Source organism: Myotis lucifugus, unplaced genomic scaffold (assembly GCF_000147115.1).
Source record: "Myotis lucifugus unplaced genomic scaffold, Myoluc2.0 scaffold_57, whole genome shotgun sequence".
Lineage (NCBI taxonomy): Eukaryota > Metazoa > Chordata > Mammalia > Chiroptera > Vespertilionidae > Myotis > Myotis lucifugus.
In genome coordinates, this window is record NW_005871105.1 from 4,006,644 (window position 1) to 4,015,686 (window position 9,043).

At 41.1% G+C, this 9,043-nt stretch overlaps 1 pseudogene; it reads right to left on the bottom strand.

The window, feature by feature from the left end:
- Window positions 1-4,267: 4,267 nt before the first annotated feature.
- On the bottom strand, window positions 4,268-7,181 carry LOC102429286 (annotated as a pseudogene).
- Window positions 7,182-9,043: the final 1,862 nt, after the last annotated feature.

Below are 9,043 nucleotides of genomic sequence, written 5' to 3' on the forward strand. Positions count from 1 at the left end.
TCTATAGAGTCATCCTAATGCCATCATAATAAAAATCCAAACAGGTTTTTTTTTTCTTATTTATTTTCTACTTTGTATGTGTGTGAAAATTGAGAAGATAATTTTTTAAAATTATATAGAAATAGATGTCCAAGTACAGCCAACACAATCTGAAGAAAAACAAAGCTGGGGTACTTATACTATCCTATATTAAGATGGATCAGAAAAGTATCATAATTAAGAGAATATGTTATTGGTGCAAAGATAAACAAACTGACCAATAGAACAGAAGAGAGAGTTCAGAAATAGACCATGACATATGTGGTCACATGATTAATACCCAAGATAACACTGTGGTATAATGGGGAAAGGATAGTCTTTTTAATAAATGATACTGAATCAACTGAATTTTTACATTGACAAAATGTATTTTGACCTCTATTTTATACCATACACAAAATCAATTTCATGGATATTGCAGTTATAAATGTGAAACAATACAATTTTTAGAAGGAAACATAGGAGAATATCTTCTTGATTTTGATTGAATTAGGCAAATATTTCTTTAAAAGATTATAAAAAGTGCTAATTATTTTTAAATGATAATTTAGATTGTATTAAATCTACCAATTTCTTTATCAAAAGGAATGATTAAGAAAGTAAAAATCAACCCAGAGGGGAAAAACAATATTCACAATATACTCATCAGACAAAGGAGTCATAGACAGAATAAAGAACTCCTACAAATCAACAAGTGTCAGAAAACTCAAAAGATTTGTACTAAAATGTCCAGAGAATTTTTAATTGTAAAATCCCCCAAATGGAAATTACCCAAAAGTCCGTTAATAGCAGGAAAGATAAAGCGTGGTATATTTATACAAGGATATATTACACATCGGTAATATAATGAATGATCTGTGACTGCCTGCAACAAATAATATGGATGAAAGTGAAAACAGCCAGATACAAAAAAAGTACATTTTTGAAGATTCCATTTAATTAAAAAGAGGGGGGAAACAGGAAAGACTAAATAGGGATAATCGCTGTGGGAGAAGTAATGGAAGGAAGGGGCTTCAAGGAAAGCTGCAGGATGCCATTGATGTCACTTCCCATTTCTTGATAAGCTATGAATTAAAAAGGTGTACTTGATTTGCAAAAATTTTCTTCAAACTATGCATTTATGAAATGTTCTCTCTCTGCAGATGTGTTACTCTTCAAAAGTTGGTATAAGAGAAAAAAGGGACAGAGAGGGAATTACCCAGAGCAAAAGTGACCACTAGCCAGTCATCGGTTAAGGCAGAGATGTAACTTGTAGCCTGGAATGCAGATCTGTTCATAGAAAGGCCACTATCAGAAGAACCATTTGGCCTGGGCCTTCTATTCATGAAGGGCCTCAAATGTGGAGGTTTGATATAATTTCCAAATAAGATTACGCATATAATTAGGAGATAAACTAACAACTTGAAAAGAAGAATATGTTCATTAAAAACCTTTAAACAGGATGGGCCTCATTCTGCCTCATGATGAATTATTAGGCAATTTTATGTAATAAGTCTTGTAACATATGATATATGAATAGCAAACTTATATAGCTTTCTGGGGGTTTTCATTAAAATAGTTAATTAGTTAATTTAGCTATTAAAGTATACCACGCATTTTATAATCGGGCTTTGCCATGTCTTCATTTTTAAGGATATTGGAATCTCCTGCAAATGAATCTGACATCAAAATTGCTTGCACATAAAACCACAGAAATACTAAAGAAATAATAGGCTTTCCATAACTTTTGGTTGCATCTGAATCCAAAATTGCAGTTTTCATTGCCTCATTAAGGTCTAAAATAAAGATTGATTTTATGTCCTATCTGGTTTACTGGTCAATTCATTTTAAATGTCTGTTAAAGCTGGCTATATTTTAGAATTTAATCTAAACACACAATAATATGCTGTCTGTTTATGGAGGGGTGTAATGAAGAGGTCTGATTCACAATTCTGGAGTTTTTCCCCCACTGGGCAAATAAGCTGTTTTATACTAGTAAAAAGCCAAGCAAGTTACTAAAACTCTTTACATAGAAACCCATGAAACAAGAATTATATCACTGACTCTGTTAATGCTTTAAAAAAATCTTAAATACTGTATTACCAGGAGAAACCAAGATGGTGGCATAGGTTAACGCCGGAGTTTGCTGCCTCGAACAACCACTTCAAAAATACAACTAAAAGACGGAACAGACATCATCCAGAACACAGGAAGGCTGGCTGAGTGGAAGTTCTACAACTAGAAGAAAGAGAAAAGCATACCGAGACTCAGAGGAGGCGCAGTGCGGAAGTAAAATACTAAGGTGCGGAGGTGCGTGCGGAGCGGGCTGGCGGCTGAGGGCGCGGTTGTCTTTTTCAATCGGGAGGGAGTCTCAGGCTCTGAGCTCCAGTTCTGGGCAAGTCTCTAGGGACCCAGATTCATACAGGAGAAGCAGGACTGTCTGGCTTCGGTCGGAACTCAAAGGCAGCTTTCTCTCTGAGGTTTGCAGCGGTTGCTGGGACTCTGAGAGGCAGAGCCCATGGGGATGGGACTGAGAGCAGCCATAACTGCTAGCCCCGCCCTGTTGATCCCATGGGACCCGCCCCACCCAAGCCCTGCACAGAGGCATTTGCCCGATAGCCTCAGGCAAAGGCTAGATTAGCACCTCCCTAGAGGACAGAAGTTCTCCCACTGCAGACACAGCTGATTCTCACAGCCAGTTGGCCTGGAGGTCAAATCCCTCCCACTATTACCTACAACAATCAAGGCTTAACTACAACAAGACTACGCACAAAGACCACTAGGGGGTGCACCAAGAAAGCATAAAAAATGCAGATACAAAGAAACAGGACACAAATGTCAGAAATGGAGGACATAGAGTTCAAAACCACACTTTTAAGGTCTCTCAAGAACTGTCTAGAAGCCACCGATAAATTTAGTAAGGCCCTCGAAAAAACTGGTGAGACCGCTGATAAATATAATGAGACCCTTGATGTTGTGATAAAGAACCAACTAGAAATTAAGCATACACTGACTGAAATAAAGAATATTATACAGACTCCCAACAGCAGACCAGAGGAGCGCAAGAATCAAGTCAAAGATTTGAAATGCGAAGAAGCAAAAAACACCCAACCAGAAAAGCAAAATGAAAAAAGAATCCGAAAATACGAAGATAGTGTAAGGAGCTTCAAGCGTACCAACATCAGAATTATATGGGTGCCAGAAGATGAGAGAGAGCAAGATACTGAAAACCTATTTGAAGAAATAATGACAAAACTTCCCCCACCTGGTGAAAGAAATAGACTTACAGGTCCAGGAAGCGCAGAGAACCCCAAACAAAAGGAATCCAAAGAGGACCACACCAAGACACATCATAATTAAAATGCCAAGAGCAAAAGACAAAGAGAGAATCTTAAAAGCAGCAAGAGAAAGAAATTCAGTTACCTACAAGGGAATACCCATACGAATGTCAGCTGTTTTCTCAGCAGAAACTTTGCAGGCCAGAAGGGAGTGGCAAGAGATATTCAAAGTGATGAATGCCAAGAACCTACAACCAAGATTACTTTATCCAGCAAAGCTATCATTCAGAATTGAAGGTCAGATAAAGAGCTTCACAGATAAGAAAAAGCTAAAGGAGTTCATCACCACCAAACCAGTATTATATGAAATTCTGAAAGGTATCCTTTAAGAAGAGGAAGAAGAAGAAAAAGGTAAAGATACAAATTATGAACAACAAATATGCATCTATCAACAAGTGAATCTAAGAATCAAGTGAATAAATAATCTGATGAACAGAATGAACTGGTGATTATAATGAATCAGGGACATAGAAAGGGAATGGACTGACTATTCTTGGGGGGGAAAGGGGTGTGGGGATGCGGGAAGAGACAGGACAAAAATCGTGCACCTATGGATGAGGACAATGGGTGGGGAGTGAGGGCGGAGGGTGGGGTGGGAACTGGGAGGAGGGGAGTTATGGTGGGGAAAAAAGAGGAACAAATGTAATAATCTGAACAATAAAGATTTAATTTTTATTTTTTTTTATTTTTTTTAAATATATTTTATTGATTTTTTTACAGAGAGGAAGGGAGAGAGATAGAGAGTTAGAAACATCGATGAGAGAGAAACATCGATCAGCTGCCTCCTGCACATCTCCCACTGGGGACGTGCCCGCAACCCAAGTACATGCCCTTGACCGGAATCGAACCTGGGACCCTTGAGTCCGCAGGCCGACGCTCTATCCACTGAGCCAAACCGGTTTCGGCAAAGATTTAATTTTTAAAAAAATGAAACACACTATACAAATGGTTTTCAGAGCAGATTACACGCGGGTCCATTCAGACTCCTCTCAAAGTATGGCCGACACTCAGTGTTGCCGAGACGGAGGCAGCTGTTAGCACATAGTCGATGTATTGATCTAGATGCAGTAGCATGCAGCCCTCAGCATGACAGTTCATTCTCCTCTGTTCTTAAATTAGGTTAAATGGCGTCGGTGTCCATATTCACAGACTTGAAATGTATCGATCCTGAGCAGTTCTGATGTACATCTGAGACCAGCTGCTGGGAGTCTTGGTCTCAGTTTTAAAAGGGAGGCCAGTGGTGCAGGCAGCTGCTAGGAACTGGTCGTCATCCTGCCCACCAGGAACATTGGCCACGGTGGCACAGTCAGACCCTCTATCTACAAGGGTTAAGCCAAGTAACTGTAGGTGTCCTTTTCACCATCCACTCGCTCCAAATACTCTTTCTCGATCAGAATGTCAATGCATTTCTTGATGACCGGGACCCGTGGCTTGAACCGTGAGGACAGCTGAGTGAGCACCTCCCCAAGCAGCTGCTGGTGCTTCAGGACCTTCCGCATCTTCATGATCCTCACAATCCCAGCCTGGATCAGCAGTTTCCGGTCCTCTTCAATATTTTTGTGTGTAGTTTCTTGTTCCTGCTTCTGTTCGGTTTTCATTGGCACATTGATGTTAACCCTTAATTTCTTATTTTTATAACCAAGATATAATTTTATCAGGGTATCTGGCTTCAATTCCACCTCATCAACGTTTGCATTTTCATCTTCCAAGACCAATAACTTCGCCTTCAATAAAATCTGTAGGACTTGTGCCAAAATGTCCATTTTTATTTGAGTGCTGTCCGTCAGCTGCTGCACCGAGTAAACATCTTCCGTGTTGTATTGAAGCAGGATCGCCATCTGGAATGTAGATGCCTGCAAAGTGTATCTGTTCTTGAAGCAGTTTGTGACCAGCTCTCCTTTGGAGAGTTGGTACAACCACGTCAGCTTCCTGCCGCTATGACGACTAGCGTAGAAAGCAGTGAATCGCTGGTAGCTACGTTCCAGCTCTGATGGCAAGGCGAACGTGCAGGACTGCTGGAAGGGCCACGAGCCGGAGCTCGGCACCTGGATACTGAAGTCCAAGTCCAGTGGCTCTGAATTTGTCAGGTGCTTTTTGAACTGTTCGTTTAAATCTTTGCTCACGCCAATGTCCTGAAACATCCGCTGAAGTTTAGAGGTATACTCGTACCCACATGCTTGCTTTAATTTGGAGATCATGCTTGCTTCGGCATCATCACTCGCACTGTTCTGGTGCACGAGTCTTTTGGCCAGCGTCTTCGCATAGAACTTCTGGAACACATCCTTGTCCTCTATGTACTTGAAGACAACCATCGCTTGATTGAGTGTATCTTCTAGTTCTGCTTCTTCTGGGTTCTTGGAACTCTTCTTCAACAAGGAGTCACAGTATCGAGCCAGCAATTCGGGGGACTTACTGGATGACTGAGCCATCTTGGTGACAGCATTGCTGTTTATGAAGCGCCCACAAGCCTTGTCCAGGGCGGCCACGAAGCCCACGTTGTTATTGAATGCTGACATGACCAGGGCGTTGTACTTTTTATGAACATCCAGCACTGTCTGCACGTACATTTTGGGATCATTTAAAGCAGCTTCGCCACACTTTTCAATTGCTGCAAGACCCTGATTATGAATATGTGTCTCCAAAAGTTTGTTCAGTTCTCCTAGGCCGTCCTGGATTCGAGATACAAGATTATACATGCGACCCAAATCTTCGTTTTTATCAGCATCCAGCAAGTTCTGAAACTCTGAGTGAAAAATCTCCAGGTGCTTCTCGATGAGCACCTGCTCGCACTTCCTCGCTAGCTCGTCCTGAGTGCTTTCGTGGAGGTAGACCTGCACTCTCCGTTGTTCCTCGAGCAGACGGGCCTCTGCCTTTTTCATGTATTCAGTAACTGGGCTCTGCTGCAGGAATTCAGTACTCTCTCTGGTATAAAATCTCTCTGTATCAGCCAAAAACTGATACTCAAAAGATTCATTATACACTGTTAACGTAGGACCCTTCCCAAATGCATCATCTTCATTCAGCCCCAACTCCACATAAGACTGTATAACTCCACTAATCAGTCTTGTATTGATGGTTTCACCATTTCTTTCCTTTTCAATCAGTTTTAAAACAGTATTGGTTACCTGTTTGTTCAAGGGCCTGAATAGACAATCTCTCCACGTCACCAATGCGAGAAAATAAATTTCATAAATTCCTTTTCGCCCTTCATCACATTCACGGCGAACCCAACGTCTATTGAGGTAGGCACAAACTCCATTCAGAACTTTGCTGGAAAACCGGTAATCTTCCCACTGCTGGGTGTAGAACTTCAGTACACTCTCATCCATCAAGTCTTCTCCATCCTTAAGAAGATATGTCAAGTAATCCTTCAAAAATTCTTTAAGTCGTTGGTATAATTCCAATCCAACAAATTGCGCTCCCCCAGGCGTTTGCCCCTTTTTCGATTCAGAAGGAGGGACGCCAGCCCCTCCAGTTTGGTTTGACTGCTGAACACTCGTGCAGTAGCTATAAACATGAGTGTAGAGCTCCATGTATCTGGATTTTGCCATACTCTGTCTGGTGTATACCTGCTGGATTCCGGCTCTGAGGTCATCCCAGATCTGGTCAAGGCCAATCTGCTTCAGTCCATGGGGATTCTGACTCCTGATCGATGACATTGTGAGTAATATTCTGAAGTTGTCCAGTGCAGCAATCCTTATTCAAAGACGGAAAAATTCCCCTATTGTTGTTGATGTATTTTCCCTCCACGTACCGTGTGGTTCAGGGTTCGGGGTCTACTGGTGGGTACTTGGATGTTGGGGTCCAACCCCAGCAGGTCCAGGGGTCCTCAAAGGTGTGGACAGAGTCGGCGAAGAAGGAATGACACGATGACAGCGTTCAGTTGATCAGCAGCCTAGCCAGGATCTCTAGCCACGATCTCCAGCCAAGTTCTGGTCAGGATCTCCAGCGAAGTTCTGGTGTTTACTGTCTTGTTACATCTATATTTATACCAGTTGATTTTAATCCTGTCAATTTCTATTGCAAAAGTTAGGGCGTTTCTTATCTCCATTCCAGGGAGTAAAGATTATGTAGCTTAAGTGTGATTGTTTGTAGTTAAAGTGATTAACTACGCCCCTGGCACTTAGTTAAGGGGTTTTATCCCCTCCCTAACTTCAGGGGAAAATCCCCACCTGGGGAAACAACCTTTCTCGGAGAGGTGACCTTGGTTAAAACACATAGCGCTAAGGGGAGCAAACATATTAAGAACAGGTCCCTTGAAACATATGCTGGTCTAGGGATGGGTGGCAAATATACATCAGAAAGGCCACCTCAAAGATGACTACAAGTGCTTCTGTATCCAAGTCTTTGAAACACACCAGACATTTGCTAATTAGCATCCTGCATGTCCCATATGGATTTTCACTGGCTAGGTTACTGCTTTGCTGATTAGCAGAATGAATGTTAGAAAAGGCTCTCCTTGGTGAAATTAGTGGTATCCAACATATATAGATTCAAATACCAGTGACTTAACCCAAAGATGGCCTTGTGTCCCATCATTGGTTTCGAGGAGATCTGGTGGCTGTGTCTTTCTATTATAATATGATGGTGTTTCTGGAATATCATCACTTCTGCCTTAAAAGAACTTTTTATGCAAGATGGTGGTCTCTACGCCAAAAGAGAACAGAGAGTTGGGGCTTCACAGAGAATACAAAACATGTTGTATGAAAGGCTTAGTACCTGCTTTCTCTCTCTCTCTCTCTTTTTTAAAATATGCTTTTATTGATTTTTACAGAGAGAGGAAGAGAGAAGGATAGAGGGATAGAAACATCAATAAGAGAAAAGTATTATCGATCGGCTGCCTCCTGCATGCCACCCACTGGGGATGGAGCCTGCAACCCGAGCACATGCCTGACTGGAATTGAACCATGACCTCCTGGCTCCTGGGTCACCACTCAACCACTAAGCCACACCAGCTGGGCTAGTACCTGTTTTCTAATAAGTGCTTATTGAATCGGTATCTAAATGTGAAGTCAAACTTGGTTCTAAGGCTTGTTTTACTTTAAGCTGGTACTAATGTAATGGGGAAAGAGCCTTAATGCACCTCAATCTTTTGTGATGGCCATTAATAGACGCAGGGGAAAAAACACTTAAAAATTGTGCACAACCAAATTAACGTTGCTCAGTTCACAAACCCCTTGATTTATTTGTTTATTTCCATAAGTATTTATATCTCCAGTCTTGTAAAGCTCTTTTTGTAAGTCACAATGGTAAACTCATTTTGTTAATATTGTTTTACATTTACCAAGAATATACTTTCATTTCCATTTTTGCCTTCTTAAAGACCCCAATGTCTTAACCCAAAGGTGGAACTTTTGTAGTGGAAAATCTTGTCTCCATAGAGATCAAGTAGTGAGATGGTTTGGGATTGAAAGGCTTTGGATGCCCTTAAAGCTATCTTTCATTGGGTGATAGTGTTCTAACTTTATACTTGGCTGGCCATGGACTCTAGTGTTTTGTTATATATAGGTGACCACATGAATTTGCAATAGTTTAAAACACAACTAAATCTTCCGAAGATATTAAGTCTGCTACAACAGTTTCAGATGTTGTTTTTATATCCCAACAAACCGACACTAAAGTACTATTCATTTCCAGTAGTAAATGAATAATAAGAAAACTGGAGGCTCTCTTAAAAGTCTCATGGG